We start from the raw sequence: 22,825 nt of genomic DNA on the forward strand, positions 1-22,825 counted from the left end.
CCTCCAGGATGTATTGGAGGGATGGGTCTGGATGGCGTAGTATGGGAGCAGAAGTGAAGCTTGATTTTAACAAGCGGAAAGCTTTATTTGCTTCTTCAGACCATTTGAATGGTTTCTTTACACTTGTAAGTTGTGTGAGCGGTCTCACAATAGAAGAGAAGTTCTTGATGAACTTCCTATAGAAGTTTGAAAATCCAAGGAATCGTTGTAATTAGGGTTGAGCGAACACCTAGATGTCCGTGTTCGACGGGTTCGGCCGAACTTTAAAAAAAAGTCCGGGTCCGTGTCCCGGACTTTTACCGAACTTTTCCCGGACACCGAACCCCATTGAAGTCAATGGGGACCCGAACTTTAAGGCACTAAAATGGCTCTAAAACACCAAAGGAAAGGGCTAGAGTGCTGCAAATGGCAGCAAAACGTAATTAAGAGCATGGCAAGTGCTCTGCAAACAAATGTGGATAGGGAAATAACTTAAAACAACAAAAAAAAAACAGAAAAATAAAACAATGTTCTTCTTCATCTCTGAAGGACGAGGCCCATATGGAGTAGGAGGGAGGTTGAGGTGGTGGTGGATGTGGCGGTGACATAGGCGTGCGCACAGGGTGTGCTGGGTGTGCCTGGGCACACCCTAATCACCTAGGGCACATAGCATTGCCAGTGAGGAGATGGGAAAGATCTCCCTGGGACCTGCTCTGCTCTATTTCTCCTTGCCTACAGGTACATGGCCCCGATACATTACTCTCCCTGCTGGCAAACACATGCATGTGTATTTCAACTTTGGGGTGCACACCTTAATGCAATAGGCTGCGCACACCTATGGGCGGTGTAGGTGGAAGCGGCGGTGGAGGAGGACCAGGGCCGGATTAACAGCATCATGGGCTTGGTGCTGAGGATTTTGAAGGGCCTTAAGGGCCGTGCCTTGCCATGCACCCAGAGGAGGAAGGGTGCAGCCATGCATGCCTAATTCAACATGGGATGCTGTCTCTGAAGCCCATAAACACATCCATGCATCGCCAACTGTCCCTCCTTGTCCGGCCTTCACGCTGTGTGGGGAGGTTCTGAGGGTGCTGCCTGGGGAAGCGAGCATAGAAGCCAGACTTCTGTGTTTACAAGTGACAGAAGAGCGGTAACAGTGAATATGGCCAACCCGGGGCCTATATAAAAGGTAGGGGCCTGGAGCTGCAGCTCCAATAGCCCCTACATTAATCTGGCCCTGAGGAGGAGGACGAGGTAGCCAACACTGCTTCTTTTCAAAAATTTTAAATGAGGGTACACCCCAAAAGAGTGAGAAAGAGCAAAAATGGAACAATGGGTGGGTAAGGTCGGTATCCATTGCTATTCTGCATAAGGTACGGAAAAGTCCCGTGGGATCCATGCCTGGTTCATTTTAATGAACGTGAGCTTGTCCACATTGTCTCTGGACAGGCGGCTGCGCTTGTCTGTTATAACGCCCCCAGCCGTGCTAAATACCCGTTCAGATAATACACTGGCTGCAGGGCACGCCAGCACCTCCAAGGCGTAAAGGGCAAGCTCAAGCCATGTGCCCAATTTGGAGACCCAGAAGTTGAAGGGGGCAGACCCGTCATTCACTACATGTAGGCGTGTGCACACATACTGCTCCACCATGTTGGTAAAATGCTGCCTCCTGCTAAGACGTTCCATCTGAGCTGCTGGTGCTGCTGTTTGTTGTGGCGTGCTGACAAAGCTTTTCCACATTTCGGCCATGCTAACCCTGCCTTCTGCGGTGCTGGCGGTGCCCTGGTTGCGTTGGCGACCTCCTCCTCCTCCTCCTCTGCCTTGTGCTTCCACTGTGGCCCCGCTGTCAGATGGGAATGCCAGCAGCATGGCGTCTACCAGCGTGCGCTTGTACTCGCGCATCTTGCGATCGCGCTCCAGTGAGTGAATTAAGGACGGTACGTTGTCCTTGTAACGGGGATCCAGCAGCGTGGCCACCCAGTAATCAGCACAAGTTAGAATGTGGGCAACTCGGCGGTCGTTGTGGAGACACTGCAGCATGTAATCGCTCATGTGTGCCAGGCTGCCCAGAGGCAACGAAAGGCTGTCCTCTGTGGGAGGTGTATCGTCCGTGTCCTCTGTATCCCCCCAGCCACGCACCAGTGATGGCCATGAGCTGGCCTGGGTGCCACCCTGCTGTGAACATGGTTCCATCTCCTCCTCCAGCTCCTCCTCCTCCTCATCCTCCTCATCCTCCAGAACTGTGCCCCTGCTGGACAATTGCGTCCCTGGCGTTTGCGTGTGCAGGAACCCACCCTCGGAGCCCCTTGCGAATGACTGCCCTGAAAGCCTTGGAAATGTTACCTCTTCATCCTCCTCCTCCTCCTCATCCTGTGCCACATCCTCTTCCATCATCGCCCGAATTGTTTTTTCAAGGAGGCATAGAAGTGGGATAGTTAAGCTGAGAACGGCGTCATTGCCACTGGCCATGTTGGTGGAGTACTCAAAACAGCGCAACAAGGCACACAGGTCTCGCATGGAGGCCCAGTTAAATTAAATAGCGGAATAGAAAATATGATCCAAAAAAAGTGTATGTATATCACACGTACACAACCACACTGGGCCCCAATTACTATTGTTTGTACCCCTAAAAGGCTAGATGAGGAGTAGGGGGAGTATGGAACAGGCAGCACCCTCAAACCTTCAGAAGTATGAGATGAACCCCAACAACTTGGAAAGGTGGATCTCTCTCACACGTACCGACACAGACTATCCCGCAATTCAATTGATCCTCAAAGGTTTTTATTGAATAGCGGAATAGGAAATATGATCAAAAAAAGTGTATGTATCTCGCACGTACACAACCACACTAGGCCCCAATTACTATTGTTTGTACCCCTAAAAGGCTAGATGAGGAGTAGGGGGGGTATGGAACAGGCAGCACCCTCAAACCTTCAGAAGTATGAGATGAACCCCAACAACTTGGAAAGGTGGATCTCTCTCACACGTACCGACACAGACTATCCCCCAATTTAACTGATCCCCAAAGGTTTTTGATTAAATAGCGGAATAGAAAATATGATCCAAAAAAAGTGTATGTATATCACACGTACACAACCACACTAGGCCCCAATTACTATTGTTTGTACCCCTAAAAGGCTAGATGAGGAGTAGGGGGGGTATGGAACAGGCAGCACCCTCAAACCTTCAGAAGTATGAGATGAACCCCAACAACTTGGAAAGGTGGATCTCTCTCACACGTACCGACACAGACTATCCCCCAATTTAACTGATCCCCAAAGGTTTTTGATTAAATAGTGGAATAGAAAATATGATCCCAAAAAAGTGTATGTATATCACACGTACACAACCACACTGGGCCCCAATTACTATTGTTTGTACCCCTAAAAGGCTAGATGAGGAGTAGGGGGAGTATGGAACAGGCAGCACCCTCAAACCTTCAGAAGTATGAGATGAACCCCAACAACTTGGAAAGGTGGATCTCTCTCACACGTACCAACACAGACTATCCCCCAATTTAACTGATCCCCAAAGGTTTTTGATTAAATAGCGGAATAGAAAATATGATCCAAAAAAAGTGTATGTATATCACACGTACACAACCACACTAGGCCCCAATTACTATTGTTTGTACCCCTAAAAGGCTAGATGAGGAGTAGGGGGAGTATGGAACAGGCAGCACCCTCAAACCTTCAGAAGTATGAGATGAACCCCAACAACTTGGAAAGGTGGATCTCTCTCACACGTACCGACACAGACTATCCCGCAATTCAATTGATCCTCAAAGGTTTTTATTGAATAGCGGAATAGGAAATATGATCAAAAAAAGTGTATGTATCTCGCACGTACACAACCACACTAGGCCCCAATTACTATTGTTTGTACCCCTAAAAGGCTAGATGAGGAGTAGGGGGAGTATGGAACAGGCAGCACCCTCAAACCTTCAGAAGTATGAGATGAACCCCAACAACTTGGAAAGGTGGATCTCTCTCACACGTACCGACACAGACTATCCCCCAATTTAACTGATCCCCAAAGGTTTTTGATTAAATAGCGGAATAGAAAATATGATCCAAAAAAAGTGTATGTATATCACACGTACACAACCACACTAGGCCCCAATTACTATTGTTTGTACCCCTAAAAGGCTAGGAGTAGGGGGAGTATGGAACAGGCAGCACCCTCAAACCTTCAGAAGTATGAGATGAACCCCAACAACTTGGAAAGGTGGATCTCTCTCACACGTACCAACACAGACTATCCCCCAATTTAACTGATCCCCAAAGGTTTTTGATTAAATAGCGGAATAGAAAATATGATCCCAAAAAAGTGTATGTATATCACACGTACACAACCACACTGGGCCCCAATTACTATTGTTTGTACCCCTAAAAGGCTAGATGAGGAGTAGGGGGAGTATGGAACAGGCAGCACCCTCAAACCTTCAGAAGTATGAGATGAACCCCAACAACTTGGAAAGGTGGATCTCTCTCACACGTACCAACACAGACTATCCCCCAATTTAACTGATCCCCAAAGGTTTTTGATTAAATAGCGGAATAGAAAATATGATCCAAAAAAAGTGTATGTATATCACACGTACACAACCACACTAGGCCCCAATTACTATTGTTTGTACCCCTAAAAGGCTAGATGAGGAGTAGGGGGAGTATGGAACAGGCAGCACCCTCAAACCTTCAGAAGTATGAGATGAACCCCAACAACTTGGAAAGGTGGATCTCTCTCACACGTACCAACACAGACTATCCCCCAATTTAACTGATCCCCAAAGGTTTTTGATTAAATAGCGGAATAGAAAATATGATCCCAAAAAAGTGTATGTATATCACACGTACACAACCACACTAGGCCCCAATTACTATTGTTTGTACCCCTAAAAGGCTAGGAGTAGGGGGAGTATGGAACAGGCAGCACCCTCAAACCTTCAGAAGTATGAGATGAACCCCAACAACTTGGAAAGGTGGATCTCTCTCACACGTACCAACACAGACTATCCCCCAATTTAACTGATCCCCAAAGGTTTTTGATTAAATAGCGGAATAGAAAATATGATCCCAAAAAAGTGTATGTATATCACACGTACACAACCACACTAGGCCCCAATTACTATTGTTTGTACCCCTAAAAGGCTAGGAGTAGGGGGAGTATGGAACAGGCAGCACCCTCAAACCTTCAGAAGTATGAGATGAACCCCAACAACTTGGAAAGGTGGATCTCTCTCACACGTACCAACACAGACTATCCCCCAATTTAACTGATCCCCAAAGGTTTTTGATTAAATAGCGGAATAGAAAATATGATCCCAAAAAAGTGTATGTATATCACACGTACACAACCACACTAGGCCCCAATTACTATTGTTTGTACCCCTAAAAGGCTAGGAGTAGGGGGAGTATGGAACAGGCAGCACCCTCAAACCTTCAGAAGTATGAGATGAACCCCAACAACTTGGAAAGGTGGATCTCTCTCACACGTACCAACACAGACTATCCCCCAATTTAACTGATCCCCAAAGGTTTTTGATTAAATAGCGGAATAGAAAATATGATCCCAAAAAAGTGTATGTATATCACACGTACACAACCACACTAGGCCCCAATTACTATTGTTTGTACCCCTAAAAGGCTAGGAGTAGGGGGAGTATGGAACAGGCAGCACCCTCAAACCTTCAGAAGTATGAGATGAACCCCAACAACTTGGAAAGGTGGATCTCTCTCACACGTACCAACACAGACTATCCCCCAATTTAACTGATCCCCAAAGGTTTTTGATTAAATAGCGGAATAGAAAATATGATCCCAAAAAAGTGTATGTATATCACACGTACACAACCACACTAGGCCCCAATTACTATTGTTTGTACCCCTAAAAGGCTAGGAGTAGGGGGAGTATGGAACAGGCAGCACCCTCAAACCTTCAGAAGTATGAGATGAACCCCAACAACTTGGAAAGGTGGATCTCTCTCACACGTACCAACACAGACTATCCCCCAATTTAACTGATCCCCAAAGGTTTTTGATTAAATAGCGGAATAGAAAATATGATCCCAAAAAAGTGTATGTATATCACACGTACACAACCACACTAGGCCCCAATTACTATTGTTTGTACCCCTAAAAGGCTAGGAGTAGGGGGAGTATGGAACAGGCAGCACCCTCAAACCTTCAGAAGTATGAGATGAACCCCAACAACTTGGAAAGGTGGATCTCTCTCACACGTACCAACACAGACTATCCCCCAATTTAACTGATCCCCAAAGGTTTTTGATTAAATAGCGGAATAGAAAATATGATCCCAAAAAAGTGTATGTATATCACACGTACACAACCACACTAGGCCCCAATTACTATTGTTTGTACCCCTAAAAGGCTAGGAGTAGGGGGAGTATGGAACAGGCAGCACCCTCAAACCTTCAGAAGTATGAGATGAACCCCAACAACTTGGAAAGGTGGATCTCTCTCACACGTACCAACACAGACTATCCCCCAATTTAACTGATCCCCAAAGGTTTTTGATTAAATAGCGGAATAGAAAATATGATCCCAAAAAAGTGTATGTATATCACACGTACACAACCACACTAGGCCCCAATTACTATTGTTTGTACCCCTAAAAGGCTAGGAGTAGGGGGAGTATGGAACAGGCAGCACCCTCAAACCTTCAGAAGTATGAGATGAACCCCAACAACTTGGAAAGGTGGATCTCTCTCACACGTACCAACACAGACTATCCCCCAATTTAACTGATCCCCAAAGGTTTTTGATTAAATAGCGGAATAGAAAATATGATCCAAAAAAAGTGTATGTATATCACACGTACACAACCACACTAGGCCCCAATTACTATTGTTTGTACCCCTAAAAGGCTAGGAGTAGGGGGAGTATGGAACAGGCAGCACCCTCAAACCTTCAGAAGTATGAGATGAACCCCAACAACTTGGAAAGGTGGATCTCTCTCACACGTACCAACACAGACTATCCCCCAATTTAACTGATCCCCAAAGGTTTTTGATTAAATAGCGGAATAGAAAATATGATCCCAAAAAAGTGTATGTATATCACACGTACACAACCACACTAGGCCCCAATTACTATTGTTTGTACCCCTAAAAGGCTAGGAGTAGGGGGAGTATGGAACAGGCAGCACCCTCAAACCTTCAGAAGTATGAGATGAACCCCAACAACTTGGAAAGGTGGATCTCTCTCACACGTACCAACACAGACTATCCCCCAATTTAACTGATCCCCAAAGGTTTTTGATTAAATAGCGGAATAGAAAATATGATCCCAAAAAAGTGTATGTATATCACACGTACACAACCACACTAGGCCCCAATTACTATTGTTTGTACCCCTAAAAGGCTAGGAGTAGGGGGAGTATGGAACAGGCAGCACCCTCAAACCTTCAGAAGTATGAGATGAACCCCAACAACTTGGAAAGGTGGATCTCTCTCACACGTACCAACACAGACTATCCCCCAATTTAACTGATCCCCAAAGGTTTTTGATTAAATAGCGGAATAGAAAATATGATCCCAAAAAAGTGTATGTATATCACACGTACACAACCACACTAGGCCCCAATTACTATTGTTTGTACCCCTAAAAGGCTAGATGAGGAGTAGGGGGAGTATGGAACAGGCAGCACCCTCAAACCTTCAGAAGTATGAGATTGTGTTCACTGTACCCCACAAAGATTGAGTTCACTGCACCCCACAATGATTGTGTTCACTGCACCCCACAAAGATTGTGTTCACTGCACCTCACAAAGATTGTGTTCACTGTACCCCCCAAAGATTGTGTTCACTGCACCCCACAAAGATTCTGTTCACTGTACCCCACAAAGATTGTGTTCACTGCACCCCAAAAAGATTGTGTTCACTGCACCCCAAAAAGGATGTTGTTCACTGCACCCCAAAAAGGATGTTGTTCACTCCACCCCAAAAAGATTGTGTTCACTGCACCCCACAAAGATTGTGTTCACTGCACCCCAAAAAGATTGTGTTCACTGCACCCCAAAAATGATTTTGTTCACTGCACCCCAAAAAGGATTTTGTTCACTGCACCCCAAAAAGAATGTTGTTCACTCCACCCCAAAAAGATTGTGTTCACTGCACCCCAAAAAGATTGTGTTCACTGCACCCCACAAAGGATTTTGTTCACTGCACCCCAAAAAGATTGTGTTCACTGCACCCCAAAAAGGATGTTGTTCACTGCACCCCAAAAAGGATTTTGTTCACTGCACCCCAAAAAGATTGTGTTCACTGCACCCCACAAAGGATTTTGTTCACTGCACCCCACAAAGATTGTGTTCACTGCACACCAAAAAGGATTGTGTTCACTGCACCCCAAAAAGATTTTGTTCACTGCACCCCAAAAAGATTGTGTTCACTGCAGCCCAAAAAGATTGTGTTCACTGCAGCCCAAAAAGATTGTGTTCACTGCAGCCCAAAAAGATTGTGTTCACTGCAGCTCACACACAGAAAAATGGATGTGGATCACTGACACCTGCCTATCTCCAATCCCACACCACACAGCAATATCGATTGTAGTTTGTAGAACACAGTTTCCCTAAAATTCAGCAGACTCTGTCCCTAACAGGATTGAGAAGAGATCGTAGATCAGGATTGAGTGCAGACCCCACCCCCCACACAGCAATATCGATTGTAGTTTGTAGAAGACACTGACCCTATAATTCAGCAGACTCTATCCCTAAAATGCCTACAACTCGCCCTGCCTAAACACTCCGACCTGTCCCTCAATTCTATCCGGACACAAATGGTTTTTTCCTGCCTATCTTTCCCTAATCAGCAGCCAGCACGTTGATGTGTGCTCTGTCCCTGAATCTAAGCAGCATAATGACGCCGCTGCGGCTGCCTCGAACTTATAAAGACTTGGTCACATGCTTCAGACGGCCAATCACAGCTACTGAGACATTTGCAGGCATGGCTGGGATGGCTTAAGGCACACCAGTTAAACGATTGTTGATTGGCTGTTGAAAGCCCGCCATGAAAAGAGCGCCAAAGCATGCAAAACCCGGAAATAAAACGACCGAACACGGATTTTTACCCGAACATACAGTAAAGTGTCCGTGTCCGTGTTCGGGTACAAAAAATCCAATTATTCGGTACGAACACGAATAATACAGTCCGTGTTCGCTCAACACTAGTTGTAATGCCTTACGAGTTGTTGGTACAGGCCAATCCAGTATACACGATATCTTGCTCATATCCATCTTGATACCGTTCTTAGATATGATGTATCCTAGGAATAGTACTTCTTCCTTATGAAATAGGCATTTTTTCAATTTTACGTATAAATTGTGTGCGAGTGATCTGGATAGCACAAGTCTTACATGTCTTACATGTTCGGACAAGGACTGAGAATAAATGAGTATATCATCCAGATATACCACAACACAAACATCAAGTAAGTCTCTGAAGATGTCATTTATGAATCGCTGAAATGCTGTGGGAGCATTACACAACCCAAAAGGCATCACTAGATATTCGAATAATCCGTATCTGGTTCTGAATGCCGTCTTCCACTCATCCCCATTACGGATTCGGATGAGGTTGTATGCCCCTTTTAGGTCCAATTTTGAAAAGTAGGTAGCTCCGCGCACTTGTTCAATGAGTTCGGGAATGAGAGGTAAAGGATAGCGATTCTTTATCGTAATGGTATTTAATTGCCTATAGTCAATAATAGGCCTGACACTTAAATCCTTATTGCGGACAAAAAAAGTCCTGCAGCTGTGGAAGAAGTAGAGGGTCTAATAAACCCTTTCGCTAAATTCTCATCCAAGTATTCCTTGAGATGAGAAAGTTCATCCTGAGAAAGAGGATAAACATGACCGAAAGGTAGTTTACTATTAGGGAGTAGATCAATAGAACAATCGTAGTCCCTATGGGGAGGCAATACTTGAGCATTTTTCTCAAGGAAGACTTCTGATAGATCCTGATAACATGGTGGTGGTGAAATTTCATCTGACACCATGGACAGGATTTTTTTATATGATTGGAGGTTACACGTGGTCTCGCAGTAGTGAGAGGGGAAGGTTAGAGTCCGTGTTTTCCAATCAATGATTGGTTGATGTATGTGTAACCAGGGAAGTCCCAAAATAATGGGAAAATGTGGTGAAGGTAATACATCAAAAGTGGTGGTCTCAGCGTGAGACTCGTTAGCAGTAGCAAGGAGTGCTTGTGTCTGATTGGTAATTGGACCAGAAGATAACGGAATACCGTTAATAAAACTAATAGAGACAGGTTTAGATTTTGAAATAATAGGTATTTTATTTAAAGCAACAAAACTAGTGTCAATGTAGTTCCCACAAGATCCTGTGTCGATCATAGCCTTGGTGGTGATCCTATTGTGGTCCCACTGTAAGGTCAAATGAACAAAAAGATAGGGATTAGAAAAAGAAGTCGTTAATCCCCCCAGCAAGACATGTGAACACTCACCCTCTTTTTTGCGGACAAGGGGACAGACGCTTATCAAATGATCCGGGGAGGCGCAGTACATGCAGAGATTTTCAGATCTTCTCCTGGTTCGTTCAGTAGACGATAATGGTGGGCGTATGGTTCCTACCTCCATAGGAGTAGGGTCAACGGGCGAAACCCGAGAAGGATTGGATAATGGTACTCCCATTTTCTCAGCCTTTCTTTCTCGCAGTCGCCTGTCAATATTGATGCTGAGTTGTATTAAAGCATCCAAAGTGCCAGGTAAACCCGCTCGGGCGAGCTCGTCTTTAACGGCTTCTGATAACCCGAGTCTGAACTGGGTTCGCAAAGATGCATCATTCCACCCTGAATCAAGGGTCCATCTTTTGAACTCTGCTACGAAGTCTTCAACAGGTCTCCTTCCTTGTTTTAAAGCCCTCAATTGGCTGTCAGCAGTACTCTGCCTATTTGGGTCTTCATATAAGCTAGCGAGTTCTGCTAAGAATAAAGGATAGGAGTTAAGAAGAGGGTCATTTTTCTCAAAGAGAGAGTCTGCCCAAGCCCGTGGATCACCCGACAAGTATAGTGGTGCAGACTTTAATTTGGTCTGTAGTGTAAGTACGGGGTTTTAAATTAAAAAGCAATTGACATGCGTTTTTAAATTCACGAAATTTTTTCCGATCACCTGTAAACACTAGAGGAGGGTTTATTTTGGGCTCACGAGGTTGAGCAGCAGTAAGCTGTGAAACACGGGCTATCTGCTGTCTCAAAGTCTGATTTTCATTTTTCACTTCGGCAAGGGAAAGGGTTAATGCATCTACCTTTTGTGTTAGTTGTATCACATGAGTGGCTAATTCTGCTGAATCCATTTTTTTTTTCTGGTTCGTGCAATCTGTAACGCTCCGGCGTTTGTTTAGTGAACTGGATTTGCAGCTGCAGAATTTCCACTCAGTAGTCGTGCAGAGATGTGTTGAATTACCATATCCAACTCTCCAGACTCATCATTGTGGCCCAGCCTGCCTCAGCATGCAAATATACAGACACTCAGATAAGATGTTCCTGGAGTGATAGGTTGTATACGATAGTATAGAGGTGATGTCCTGAAAGGACAGGCGTGAGTAGTGATAGCAATGATAGGCACTCAATAGTAATGTTCAGGAGTGTTAGCAGATGGTGATAGATAGTATGCAGATAGGTTAGCAATCATGTACAAGTAACAGGTGGTAGGGGACAGCAGATGAAGTGTACAGGAATTGCTAACTCAGTGCAAGGATATAGATGGTAGTAGACTCAAGAGCTAGCAATCTATGTAACAGTGCAGATGATAGAAATAGTAATGCATAGATAGCAACAGTCTTTAGTATGCAAGAGTAGATAGTGTAAGTTGATAGGAAGGAATCCCCTGTGGGGTACTTATCACTAGTTGGTTTAGAGAGATGAGGGGTCCGGTAATGAGATAAGGATCAGGTAGCGAGATACAGGATCAGTAGCGAGATACAGGATCAAGTAGCGAGACTCCGGTCTATCCAGATACTGGGGAAATAGCTGGAGGCTTCGGCAGCGTCAGACAAGGCTGTATAACAAGCGGTTTGCACGAACACCTTGTGAGTGAAAGCCGGCGATTGAAATAGCCGCTCAGAGCGGCGCCTAGTGATGACGTCATGAGAATTAAAGGGACAGGTAGCTATATGCGTTCCACCTACCTAAATGGTGGAACGCAATGCGGAAGAAATGGGCTGGAAGGGTACCGAAGGTACCAGAATCTTACATAAGTGCAGGGATAGGTTCCTGGCTAGTAGGGACAGCAAAAAAGACACTATCTGGTGCCTTAAAACCTTCTAAAGGAATCCCTTTCAAAGGGCTAGTAAATTTTGGTTATACAGCATACCGCCACCCTTCTAGCAGTAGCCATCCTCTGGTAACATTACAGTGTAATACAAAATTGAAAGCTTTTCTGAGCTGCCTGGTTCTACAGTTTGCCAACCCTTTACTCATAGTGACTGCTTCGATTCTATCCAAAATGAAAAAAAAAGTCTTTAGTTACACAGATATCTAAGGAAAATATCATTAGAATGATATAAGAAAGAACAATGAATTGCCTGTGAAAACAAATATCCTTAACTTTTATATATAAAATGTCAGGGGTGAAATGGGGGAAAAAAAATAGATTTCACTCCTTTATAAATAGGCAAATAAAATGAAGATTTGATGACATTTTACAATATACCTTCATGCAGAAATTCAGAAATTCCCTAAGGATTTACATGCCTCTTTTCTCCCAACAGTATAGGGACATGACAGGAATAGAATTATTCATTCTTGAAAAAAAAGAAAAAAAAAAAAACATGTTTATATATCAACACGATTCGTCTTGCTCCATCTTTGTTTTTGAGAGCTGGGTAAAATGCAGAATCTCCTAAAACTGCAGCTTCTGTCAGGTGGCACAGACTTTATAAGACAACCTCAGTCTGTTTTGTTCAAAGCTCCACTAAGCTGCCACTGCAGCAGATATCGACTTCAAAGTCTTGTTTGAAAAGCACATACCAAGGCTTATACACTTCTGTGCTGTAAATCCATAAAATTTCAGCACAAATGCCAGAACTTTCTGTTTGTCTTCTTCAAGGAAGATTGACACCTGACGCTGGCACTGTATTCCACCACCTATGTAGGAAATTTTGTAAGGGACAAATAGAAAAATGCAAAAAGAAAGTAACGGTACCAAGGTAACAGGTTTCGGCAGATAGGTAGGCTTCAAAGTACATTGCATTCAAACGTGAACATCTGTGCTTAAAACATTTCAAACAATGCATTTTATCTGCTGAGTATTTCAAATTTGCAAAGCTAAACTGCAGGCAAACACACAACTGAAATACATATAGTATATACAAATTGTGTTACCTTCCAAAGTCCTTGTATTTACATATTCATGCAAGGTAGCTCATCCAGTGACCTGTCTTTTCTCTGCTGCAGTGAAGCAACACAACTAGGTGTCAGGACCTGGATCACCTGCTGGCTGAATTCAGCTTCCCAGAGCAGGAGGTTGTAATTTTGGTGTCCACCAGTGGGTGTCTCCCAGCAGCCAGCAGTTTCCAGTAAGCTGTCTCCACCTGATGCTGGTTGCTGGGAGGGTGTTTAGTCCCACCTCTACTACTACCATTCCTTTCAGTGTTTTGCTTTGCTGCCAGATACTTCTTGCCCTTTATCCTGAGCCTAGATCCTGATCTTGCTCCTGCCCTGTATTATGAACCCTGCTGTCTCTTTTCAGCTCCCTTTGTACCTGATCCCAGTCCTGGTACCTTAAGAAAATATCCCTGTGCCTATTGATTGTTTTGGCCTGGTTCCCTTTTCGCATCTGTTCCCTGCGTCTACAGTTTTCCCTGGTTAGCTGTGTTCCCCATTTTTGTATATGTTATATATAGTGAAAGTCTTTATTTGTAGTATCCATAGGAGGTTTCTTTAAGGAGAACTGCAAATCCCAGCAGTCTCCCCTAATAGCAGGAACTCCAATCCCGGCATGACACTGGCGATCCACACTCCGACAACATCGACAAGCAGCACATCCTTCTAGCTCCAGGCTTTAGGCGCTCGTGGATACGGACCCCCTGTCCCTTTTTATCCCAGTGAGTCAGACCCAGCAAAGCCCGTCAAAAGAAAACCCGGGACACAATTAACTATACCTTTCCCAACCAGGGCAGCATTACTGTCTACCTGCTTACACACAGATTTGGGAAAGTACAGGATGAAGCTTTATTAATATAGACACATTTGAATATCTGTTACCTGCCTATCTGTGATTTGCACTTCAGCTGCTTGTATTTCTGAATCTTCTGATACTGATTTTTTTTTTAGATTAAATTGTGCTAATTGCACTTATACATTATGTTACTTTTTACTTACAGCAATATTAAAACTCATAATAAAAGCTGGAAAGCGAAAATTAAGGTGTTTAAAATGAACAACATTTTTTACAAGCCAAAAATCCTGGGTAACTTGTAGGAGTAGTATCCATTTCCATAACAAAAAAAAGAAAACTTTTCTATGGACATTTTCATTTTAAGTACATTTTTCGCTTTAGGGTTAGATTTACAACTTTGCCACACGACATCCTGTAGAAATTTCAAAGCCTCTGCACCCTTAGCTTCTAAATTTTAACTACATGACATATAGGAGCTGAAGCTTCTGTATATTTACAGGTTCAAAGTCTTGTGAGTTCACAGAATCAAATGATTAATTCTCTAACAGACTTGTCCAGTGACAGTAAGGTTAACACAGAAAAGAAAGATATATAAAAAAGAGATCAGCCAAGATGTAAACCCAATATCCAACATACTCAATCTGTAGCACTGTACCACCACTTTTACCATCTCATCTCCGATGGCATAGAGTATATATATATATATATATATATATATATAATATCTATCCTTTTGAAGACTAAGCCTTTTCTGGGACTACTTGTTTACAAGTTTAAATCAGTATTTTTTGCTATGAAATTAGTTATAACCCCCAAACATTACATATATATATATATGTATATATATATATATATATATATATATTTTTTTAGCAGAGACCCTTGAGAATAAAATGGCGATTGTTGCAATTTTTTTATGTTACACAGTATTTGCGCAGCAGTTTTTCAAACCCAATTTTTGTGGGGAAAAAATACACTTTAATGAATAAAAAAAAAAAAAAAAAACATAATATTTACCCCACTTTTTTTGTAAGATATGAAAGATGTTGCGCCAAGTAAATAGGCCCTTACACGTCACACTTTAAAATTGCGCACGCTCGTGGAATGGTGACAAACTATGATACTTAGAGGTTTGCATAGGTGACGCTTTAAAATTTTTACAGGTTACCTGTTTGGAGTTAGAGGAGGTCTAGTACTACAATTATTGATCTTGTTCCAATGTTCACGGTGATACCTCACACGTGTGGTGCAAACACCGTTTACATATGCGTGCACGACTTACTGATGCATTTACTTCTGCTCATTAGCACGGAGGGATGAGGGGCGCTTTCAATTTTTTTTCTTATTTATTTATTTTTAAACTGTCCCTTTATTTATTTATTTTTTTTGATCACTTTTTTTCCTATTACAAGGAATGTAAACTTCGCTTGTAATATAAATAGGGATGACAGGTCCTCTTTATGGAGGCCCCAAATCTCCCCTTTACCTTTTAAAATCAAAAGATCAAAAAAAGTTTGATCTTTTGCGTTTAAAAAAAAAAAATAGTTTACTTCCGCTCTAGACAGGAAGTGACGTCATGACGTTGCTCCAGTCCGCCAAGGCTATAGAGGTGATAAGAAAAGATTTGGTGTCTGTCAGCCTCTGTGACCAGCTGGCCACACCATCGGATCACTTTGTGGGCGCACCGGATAAAACGGTAAGCCCGAGAAATACCATTGAGTGGCGGGGAGGGGGAATGTCCCCTCCCACCGCTTCTGAATGCTCGGACTGTTTTCATAATAAAGCAAGCCGTCAGCTGAAAAAAATATATACCTGGGTTTTTGCTGATAGCTTCAGCCATATAAACCACTTGGAAGCCACAACATATATATTTGTATTGCGGTCGGCAAGTGGCTTTTCAGCTATGACATATAGTGCAGAAAAAATATTATGATACCTGCGAAATAGAATATGCATACCCATTAAAAGATCATTTTGATGTTAAAGCCGTGCTCATCCAATACCCAATTCTTTTGTTGTTTAATTAGTATTGGGTGAGTTCGGCTTTACCATCAAAATATATTTTGCAGAGAGGCTTGAACACATTGGAAAAAAATATTTTTTTCCTTTCTCTATTAATGCCTGGCAGTTACAGTGTAGCAGCCCCTTTAAGCTGTCATTTTTTTATCTGTTAAGCATTTTATTATGCATCTTCAATAGGTGAAAAATGCATGTTGATTCTGACAGAAATCTTATGAACTGATCATTTCCAGTGCTCCCCACCTTTAATGCACAATTATTAGTTAACATATTTCCCAGTTCTCTCTGTAGACTACAGAACGCCTCCTCCATGGTATAGAGATAAGGAGAAGGGGAGGTGTTCTTTAGTCTCAACACACTTTCCGTTCTAAGGTAATAACCTTACTCCTCCATAGATATATAGTCAGGGCTTTTTTTCTCAGAAAAAAGGTGCAGGAACTCAACCATGACCCTGTGTTTACAAGTGATAGTGGTGAGCGGGGAGCAGAGGGCCTGAGCCAGAGGTGGGGGAACTGAGTTCCACCATGTTCCAGCTGAAAAAAAGCTCCGGTATATAGCACATGAAGTAAGTGTTGTCACTCCAAGACAGGGGTCTCCATACTGCAGCGCTTGGGCGTATTTGTTCCATAAAAGCTTTATTAGGAACAAAAAAAGGTACAGTTTCAAGTCAGAGATTCTGCATTATAGTAATTTTACACATAGATGGTAAGTCACAGGAAAGACTACAACTTTAGAGGACAAGAGCAGGAGGCCATATAAGTAATGAGTAATAAAAAAAGTGAAAAAACTCATGTCCGCGGTAAGTAGTCAGTGAAAGACATGCATCAATGAACAAGAATTGACTGTCAAATAAAATGAACTAAACAAAGATAAGGAAGCGTTTCCAAGAGTTATGTTGATTCCAATTCTTTAAGTCACCAAGGGCCTTGGTATATACAGTGCCTTGCAAAAGTATTCAGCCCCCTTGAACTTTGCAACCCTTTGCCACATTTCAGGCTTCAAATATATAAAACTGTAATGTTTTGTAAAGAATCAACAACAAGTGGGACACAATCATGAAGTGGAACGAAATTTATTGGACATTTCAAACTTTTTTAACAAATAAAAAACTGAAAAATTGGGCGTGCAAAATTATTCAGCCCTTTTACTTTCAGTGCAGCAAACTCTCTCCAGAAGTTCAGTGAGGATCTCTGAATGATCCAATGTTGACCTAAATGACTAATGATAATAAATAGAATCCACCTGTGTGTAATCAAGTCTCCGTATAAATGCACCTGCACTGTGATAGTCTCAGAGGTCCGTTTAAAGCGCAGAGAGCATCATGAAGAACAAGGAACACACCAGGCAGGCCTGAGATACTGTTGTGGAGAAGTTTAAAGCCGGATTTGGATACAAAAAGATTTCCAAAGCTTTAAACATCCCAAGGAGCAGACTTGTATAAAGTACTCAAAATTTCTACTTGAGTAAAAGTACAAGTGCTCGATCAAAAAGTGACTTAAGTAGAAGTGGAAGTGCTCGCAGAAAAAGTTACTCAAGTGGAAGTAATAAAGTATTCAACATTTTTTTTACTTAAGTATTGCAAGTAGTTTTTTCAAAAAAATTGCTACTTAAGTACTAAAAGTAAAAAGTACCAGTAGCTTTGAAAAAAAAATTCTACTCAAGTACTGAAAGTAAAAGTACAAGTAGTGTGTTATGTAGTTATTAAAGAAAGAAGTCAAAAGTTTGAACATCATATTGTTTTTTATTATTTCAAATGATTTATTCAAATGATTAACCTAAAGGACAATCACAATTCCTTGGGCTGTAACTTTTTGTAAACAAAAAACAGATAAAGTATGTCCCTCCCTTCCCCTTTTAAAGCATCCTTCCTTCTCTTCCCTGCATGTTTTTTTTTCTCCACAGCTTATTGGTGCGCAAAATCATATATAAACCAATGTGATATACAACAATATATTCCAATATTGAAATAAAGGAAGAGTGTATGAAATCTAAGTCAATAAAAAGTTCAAAATATTGTGAATCTTCAAATATATATATGTGACAAAACAAGATGAATATAATTTCATATCTGCTGTTAATGGGAAAGAACCTCCCAACCAGGGCCGGCCTTAGGTGTTTAAGCGCCCTGTGCGAGCTGATCCTGTGGCGCCCCCACCAGTGCCCTGCACATTTTTCTTGCACTTTTTTTGCACTTCATTTGACTTTTAATTTTTATGATCACTACAAACTTAGCCCCCCTTACATTAGAGACCCCCCTTACATCAGAAACCCCCCAACGGAGCCCCCTTACAACAGAAACCCCCCACAGAGGCCCCACTTACATCAGAGACCCCCCACACAGAGCACCCTTACAGCAGAGACCCCCCAGCCCCCACAAAGAGCCCCGTTTACATCAGAGACCCTCCACACAGAGCCCCCCTTACTTCAAAGACCCCCCACACAGAGCCCCCTTACATCAGAGACCCCCATACAGAGCCCCCTTTACATCAGAGACCCCCGCCCCACACAGAGCTCCCCTTACATCAGAGACCCCTCCACAGAGCCCCCTTACATCAGAGCCCCCCACACAAAGCCCCCTTACATCAGAGACCCCAACACAGAGCCCCCTTACATCAGAGACCGCCCACACAAAGCCCCCCCTTACATCAGAGACCCCCCCATGTTTCCCTTAACCAAGATGGCTGCCAGTGCCTCGATCGCTCTGCGCATGTGCACGTGCCTCTACTGCGCGGCCGCCGGAATCCCCGCCTCCCAGCGCTGAGACGTCAGCGAATGGAGACAAGGAGGGGAGGAGCGGAGTGGCCAAAGGCAGCCACACATGTCAGAGCGCCGAGAGGCGCATGTGGGAGCACTCCATGCCGGCCCAACGGAAGCCTGGAGTGGAACAACGCTACCCAAATGGCCAGAGACCAGGTACCCATGAAAAAGGGGGGTATTTTTACCTTCCTATAGAAAAGGGGAGGGGAGGGAGGAAGGCAGAATAGGGAGGATAATTGAAAGAGTAGGAGAGAGCAGTAAGGAGGGAAACCAAACAAAAAAGGAAAAGGAAAAGGCAGAGAAAAGTAACGAGTAACGATGCAGCACAAAAAAAAAATATCGGAGTAGAAGTATTGAAATCATCGAAAAAATGTAGTGAAGTAAAAGTAGGAGAAAAAAATTATACTCTAGGAAAGTACAGATACCGCATTTCGGTACTTAAGTACAGTACTTAAGTAGTTCTACTTCGTTACTATACATCTCTGCCAAGGAGCACTGTGCAAGCGATAATATTGAAATGGATGGAGTATCATCACAGACCGGTGCATGCTGGGCCGCTGAAATCACAAAGGAGGGGGCAGGGCCACTAGGTGACTTTGCCAGGTGGCACTCTTTCCCCCCCCCCATTTTTTGACTTGCCAAACTGCATGCCCAGATAATGGTCTGGATGTGGATGTTGGGGGGGGGGGGGGGAACACCATGCCGTTTTTTTTTTCTTTATTTTTTAATAGCGTAGAGTATAGAGTACCAGCCATTGCAAAAGTCAATTTATATGTGATTTGACCTTTTTTCCTTTAGAAATTTAATTTCCCCTGCAGCATGTTATGTACATATGCATCCCTTTACAGGCAGACTGAGGGGACCCCCCAGGTACTATAATTGAAGGAATTTTACATTTTTATTGTTGCACTCTAAGCATCATAAAATCACTGCTCCTGAAAAAACTATTGTTTTAAAAAAAACATTTTTGGATTAGTACATGTCCCCCAGGGCAGTACCTGGCCCCCTATACCCTATGTATGGCCAATAACTTGCATATAAGCCTTCAAAATGGGCACTATCGATTTTTCCTGTTGGGCTCCCATAGACTTCAATGGGGTTCGCTGTTCAGGTATGAATTTTTTCCCTGTTTGGGAGTGCTGCTGCGAATTGAACAGGGGGTCATTCAGCCCATCTCTAGTCATGTTCAACAAACCAGAGATGATTGGAGCTTTGTGATATAGTGCATTATCCCGCTGGAAGTAGCCATCAGACGAAACACTGTAGTCATAAAGAGATGGGCATGGTCAGCAACAATACTCAGGAAGGCTGTGGCATTTAGACGACTCTCAATTGGTACTAAGGGACCCAAAGTGTGCCAAGAAAATATCCCCCACACCAGCTCCACCAGCCTGAATTCTTGATAGAAGGTGGAATGGATCCATGTTTTCATGTTGTTTACGCCAAATACTGACCCTATCATCTGAAGGTTGCAGCTGAAATCGAGACTTATCAGACCAGGCAATGTTTTCACAATGTTTTATTGTCCAATTTTGGTGAGCCTGTGTGATTTTCAGCCTCAGTTTCTTGTTCTTAGCTGACAGGAGTGGCACCCGGTGTGATCTTCTGCTGCTGTAGTCCATCTGCTTTAAGGTTCGATCTGTTGTCCATTCAGAGATGGTATTCTGCTTACCCTGGTCTGCCCATTCCCTTCTGACCTCAACAAGGAATTTCCGTTCACACAACTGAATATTTACTTTTTTTCAGACCATTCTCTGCTGATCTACTGGGGTTTCCACATTCAACACTCTCTAGGGTTTACAGTTTCTGAAATACTCAGACCAGCCGTCTGTCACCAACAACCATCCCACATTCAAAGTCACTTAAATCCCCTTTCTTCCCCATTCTGATGCTCGGTTTGAACTTCAGCAAGTCATCTTCAACACATCTAGATGCCTAAATGCATTGAGTTGCTATCGTTTGATTGGCTGATTACCAATTTGTGTTACCAAGCAATTGAACAGGTGTACCTAATAAAGTGGCCAGCGAGTGTATAGTAAAGAGGGAGGGAAGTAATGCTGGCCATACATTATACAAAAAATCGTTCAAACTCATTTTCGAAAAAACGAACACTCGGCCGTGAGAGCAAACAAACGTGCCATCATGCAATGACTGAAAAATCTTTCAATGGACATAAACTAATCTGTTTTTTTGTTTGTTTTTTTCACATATACCTAGTGCAAACTGTTTGGATGAGAAACCCATTAATCTTTCAATTTATCGTTCGTTCGGGCAGAAAATTTTCAATCTTCCCATTATGGATTTGTGCCCAATAACTAACTGAAAAATGCTGTACCCAAATAAAATGTATGTCCTTTTTTCTCCACAAATAGAGCTTTCTTTTGGTGGTATTTGATCCCCTGTGCGATTTTTATTTTTTGCGCTATAAACAAAAAAGTGCAACAATTTTGAAAAAAAAAAACAATATTTTTCACATATATATGACATTCTCAAAAAAAAAAAAATTAAAATCAAAATGTTTTAACATTTTAGGCCATTTTGTTTTTTGATACATATTTTTGGTATAAAAAAATCGCAATAAGCGTATTTTGATTGGTTTGCGCAAAAGTTATTGTGTCTACTAACTACGGGAAAGATTTATGTAATTTTTATTGTTTTTGATCTGCGATTTTTTGTGGGACTGCGACATTGCGGCGGACAGATCGGACCCCTAACTGACATTTTTGACACTTTTGGGGGTAGCAGTGACATTACTACAGTAATCAGTGCTTAAAATATGCACTGTTACTGTAATAATACCATTGGCAGGGAAGCGGTTAACCCTGTGGGTGATCAAGGAGTTAAATGTGAGCCTAGGGGAGTGATTCTAACTGTGTGGGGGCGTGGCTTCTGAAATGACCATAGAGACCTGTGATCCTATATAGAAGGATCACATGGGCTCTATGATCATTTCAGGGAGAAGAACGATCAGCTGACCATTCTTCTCTCTCAGCAGAGAGCGACCGCAGGAGTCAGGCGCCAATCGGAGCCGCCTGACCCATGCATCGGCTTCCCCGCTGCCGAATGGGGGCAGGAGCGCAGCCGGCGGTGCGTATTTGCGCGCTAGTTCCCCGCACGCGACCGACGTAGGTCTAAGCCAGTTTGCGCAGGAGAGCAACCCTGCCACAGTAAAAAGGCGGCGGGTGGTCGGAAAGTGGTTAAAACAAATATGGTAAACGTAAAATAAAAAACGACAGTAACACATGTTGGCTTTAAATAATAAATATTTATATGCAATATTTCATATATGCTAAAAGTTGTAAAATTGTAATATTTTATTATTTAGTCAAGAGCATAATACATTTTCCTAAAAGGAGAATTTCCTCCTTCCTCCTCCTCTGCAGGTTTTGGCACTTCTTTTTTTTTGGGCCGGAACCTGGTTTTGACAGGTATCTGTTCCCACTTCTGGTCAGATAGGTAGTGATCTTTCATCTGCAACCTTCTGTGATATGTCCCAGGTCCCAGAAAGCTGCGGGCCCATTCACAGAGGATAGCGCGGCTCGTATATGTGCAATGGGCAACCAGCTGTGAGACCCGGTTCACACTGATGCGTGTGCGGGGTTCGCATGTAATGTCGGAGCGCACTGCTCCGACATTACATGCGATCAGCTGTGCGGTGCGAGTTTAGCCATACAGTTTGTATGGCTAAATTCGCATCGCACCCGGTGCAAACACGCACAGGAGGCATTTTTGCAGCCGCATCAGGATCGGATCGCACAGCGGTTCACACTTGTGCGATCCGATCCTGTGCGAACTGCACGATCGCACTGCGATATGCGATCAAACTGGGGGTGTCGTTAAGATTACATTGACACCCCCAGCGTATCGCATATGGCAGTGTGAACTGCCGGGGGTGCGTGTGCGATGCGGGAAAAGGCTGC

This window comes from Pelophylax lessonae (genome assembly GCF_965119305.1).
Source record: "Pelophylax lessonae genome assembly, chromosome: 4".
Classification (NCBI taxonomy): Eukaryota; Metazoa; Chordata; class Amphibia; order Anura; family Ranidae; genus Pelophylax; species Pelophylax lessonae.